The 4,202-nt window shown below is 45.0% G+C and overlaps 1 long non-coding RNA gene across 1 annotated transcript; it reads right to left on the bottom strand.

The window, feature by feature from the left end:
• Window positions 1–512: 512 nt before the first annotated feature.
• Window positions 513–3,118, bottom strand: LOC133002250 (uncharacterized). Its single transcript, XR_009678242.1, has 2 exons — window positions 2,954–3,118; window positions 513–1,320 (listed from the first exon to the last, which is right to left on the bottom strand). It is a non-coding gene; the product is annotated as an uncharacterized LOC133002250 (long non-coding RNA).
• Between the last annotated feature and the right edge of the window lie 1,084 nt (window positions 3,119–4,202).

The raw sequence follows: 4,202 nt of genomic DNA, 5'->3' as shown, positions 1-4,202 counted from the left end.
GACGGACTTGAGGACAGACTGGAGGACGGAATGGAGGATAGACTGGAGGATAGACTGGAGGATGGACTGGAGGACGGACTTGAGGATGGACTGGAGGACGGACTTGAGGACAGACTGGAGGACGGACTTGAGGACGGACTGCAGGACAGACTTGAAGACGGACCAATGACACCAAGGCAATTTCCTGTATGTGCAAATATACTTGGCAAATAAAAGAATTCTGATTCTGATTCTGAAGTAGGGGTCATGGGTAACTATAAAAATATAATTTTCCATTGTCCAGGATAACTTGATGAGTTCTCCACCTCGACAACTCATTCCAACCTCCTTTGGTTCCTGCTTTTTCACCTGGATATGTGTGTAATGTTTAATATATTTGTTGAATATTATACTAAACCTGCAAATGTGCAACAAATCCAGATGTTATCAACCAATCGATTGATGGAAAATCAATCAACAACTACAGCAGCTTCACAAAATGTAATTATTCTACGTTTAATAATCCACCATGACAAAGTGAAAACAGTCCTTTAATCATTTCTGCAAACACATTAAAACCCAAACTTTATTTTGATAATCAAAGATTCTTTTCTGTTTATATATTTGTAAATGATTTGAAGACATCAACTTTACTGAAAACAAAATGTATGATTTCTCTGATTGCTATTAATTAAAAAAAGAAAATATGAATTAAACAAGAACATAATCATCAGATGAATCGATGCTGCAGCCCCTCAGTGAGACATGTAAAATCATAACTCAACAGAAAGGTCGTGGTGTGAAGCTCTGATATATATTTAAATATCTTTAACTTTGTGTTGAACTAAATCATTTTGTGACGTGAATCCAGGAACTTTAAGATCATAAACAAACATATACACAGAATGTGGTTCTACACACATGGAGACAGACTGAGTAACAAAGGTGGACAATAATAAAGACAAACTTAAACACACTGTATGTGACTCTTTATCGAGGGTTTATATATTCTGCTTGTGTTGTGTCATTTCAATAAACACATTCTTCATGTGAATGAACACAATCGGGGCAGGAAGGTTGCTGGTTTGAATCCGGTTCAGATGGGTCTTCCTGTGTGGAGTCTGCATGTTCTCCACGTGTTTTCTCCAGGTGCTCCGGCTTCATCTCACAAACACATGCAGATTAGGGGTTGTGTAGATTGGAGACTACACACAAGCTGCTGCTGCTTCAGCCTCTGGATCCTCAGGACACAGCTCAGCCTCCGTCCACACACACTGTCCTCTTCACACTCAGCTCCACCCAGACATGTCCTCAGACTCAGACTCCTCCCAGTACTCCCACCTGTTGAGAGAAGAAGACATCAGTGTCCTAGAGACTCACTTCATCAGCTGTGAGTCAGTGATGCAGCTCATCCAGTAGAAAGAGCAGCAGGGACTTCAGTCCTGTTCAGAGGTGGAGCAGCTTCCTCTCTGCTTCATGTTCACGTGTTGGAATGAACACGCTAAGAGCTCAGTGTGTGTCCTCTGCATGTCAAAGTGCAGAGTGGACACCTGAGAGGTGGATTTACTGCTGTTACAGGTGAAGACATGTTTCACTGTGTGTTGATGAACATCTGCTTCTGACAAACTGGGACCAGATGAGACAGATGTCTGTCCTCATTGTCCTCTCACAGCTTCACTGAGAAAACACTGAGGCCTGAACTACGAAGACACTTCAACATGTCCAGGAGATCTTTCTGAGATCAGCTCAACTGAACCTGACAGACAGTCAGGCTGAGGACACACACTGACTCTGAGGACACAAACTGTCTCACTGTCTCTGAGGACACACACTGTCTCACTTACTCTGAGGACACACACTGTCTCTGAAGACACACACTGTCTCTGAAGACACAAACTGTCTCACTGACTCTGAGGACACACACTGTCTCTGAAGACACACACTGTCTCTGAAGACACAAACTGTCTCACTGACTCTGAGGACACACACTGTCTCACTGACTCTGAGGACACACACTGTCTCACTGTCTTTGAGGACACACACTGTCCCACTGTCTCTGAGGACACACACTGTCTCTCAGGATACACACTGTCTCACTGTCTCTGAGGACACACACTGACTCTGAGGACACACACTATCTCTGAGGACACACACTGTCTCTGAGGACACTCACTGTCTCACTGTCTCTGAGGACACACACTGTCTCACTGTCTCTGAGGACACACACTGTCTCTGAGGACACACACTGTCTCACTGTCTCTTGGGACACACACTGTCTCACTGTCTCTGAGGACACACACTGTCTCACTGTCTCTGAGGACACACACTGTCTCACTGTCTCTGAGGACACACACTGTCTCTGAGGACACACACCGTCTCACTGTCTCTGAGGACACACAATGTTTTACTGTCTCTGAGGACACACAATGTCTCACTGTCTCTGAGGACACACACTGTATCATTGTCTCTGAGGACACACACTGTCTCACTGTCTCTGAAGACACACACTGTCTCACTGTCTCTGAGGACACACACATGGACCTGTCTCCAGGAAGCTGACTGAGGTCATCTGGTGTTTTGGGGACAGGATGAGTCTGGAGACATTGAGATGTTCTGGGTGAGTTAGAGATCAACTGAACCAACCAGACGTTGATTTAAACTTCCCTTATCCGTCCCTTTAAGGAGAGCGTGCACCACACAACAGTGTAGAGTCACTGTGGTCAGTGGGCGGAGCTTCTATACGGGTTGATCTCCAACTTAACCTGGAGCAGGTTAGCCGTTCATCAGAAGTTACCATGGTGATTTACCTCGTTAAGAAGTGGACGAGCTTCGTAGGACTGAAAAAACTAAACCTGAAGTTCACCTGATAACCACAAATCCTGCTTGGGAGCACAGACCCTGGATCTGTGATACTGACTGTGTTTAGTAAAATACTGATGAAAGCAGCGTGGACTGACTCCAACCATCTACTGACCTCAGAGTCTTCAGTCCACAGGTTGGACTCTGCTGTAGATCAAGCAGCTCCTTCACTCCTGAGTCCTGCAGGTTGTTTCCTCTCAGATCCAGTTCTCTCAGATGAGAGGGGTTTGACCTCAGAGCTGAAGCCAGAGAAGAACAGCTGATCTCTGACAGACTGCATCTCTCCAACCTGGATAAAGAAATATGAATATTAGAATGTGTCCTCCTGTTGTTGTGGATCGTCATCATGTCAACACAGACTCTCAACATGCTGCTGACCTCAGTCCAGTCTGTGACCTGAAGATAAATATCAGATCAGACATGTTGGACCATTGTTTCATTCATCAGCTTCTTCTCTGTGTGTTGGTCACTGAGCAGGTTTGTGTAATTAAACACTGTTTAAAGTAGGGACGGCTCCTGATGTCACTTCCTGTTTGTTTCTATACTTATCAACTGTCCAACGTGTTTCAATAACAATGTGTCTTATTTTGAAAACCTGAGGAGGACGAGTGCTCGGCCTCAGTCCACATGTTATTTACTGACACTTCCTCAGTGATCAGGAGCAGGTGAGTGCAGGTGAATGGAGTTGATGAGGTGGACGTGACTGACAGGCTGGGTGAGGGACAGATGACTGAGGGACAGTGAGCAGAGCACAACTGAGACAAGTTAAATAAATAATGACCCAATAAGAAAGAAAGTCTGAAAAGTAAAAAAGGATTTAAGGACCTCAGAGTCTCCAGTCGACAGTTTGGACTCTCCAGTGCAGAACACAGCAGCTTCACTCCTGAATCCTGCAGCTTGCTGTAGCTCAGATCCAGTTCTCTCAGATGTGAGGGGTCTGACTTCAGAGCTGAGACCACGACTTCACAGTGAGTCTCTGAGAGTCCACAACCCCAGAGACTGTAATTAAAGAAAATATCAAATCTGTGAGAATTAAATCAGAAAACACAATATTCATACAAAACGTGATCATGCGACCCTACCAGTGCTGCCCAAAACAATGAGGATCATTTAACACTGCGTGTATTTGAAGAACGACTCATCTCCACTGATTGAACATGTTATTGATCATGTCTGGACTCACCGAGCCTTCCTGCAGTTCCTCACAGCTGGGATCAGTCTCTGTCGACCCTGGACTGATGTGTTGAACTGCTTCAGGTCCAACTCATCCAGAACCTTCTCTGACATCTGCAGCATGTAGGCCAGAGCTGAGCAGTGGATCTCAGAGAGTTTCTTTGATCTGTTCTCTGACGTCAGGAACTGTT

Source organism: Limanda limanda, chromosome 5, assembly GCF_963576545.1.
Source record: "Limanda limanda chromosome 5, fLimLim1.1, whole genome shotgun sequence".
NCBI classification, from domain to species: domain Eukaryota; kingdom Metazoa; phylum Chordata; class Actinopteri; order Pleuronectiformes; family Pleuronectidae; genus Limanda; species Limanda limanda.
Note: the sequence above shows the minus strand (reverse complement) of the source record. Positions and strands in the feature narration are given on the sequence as shown.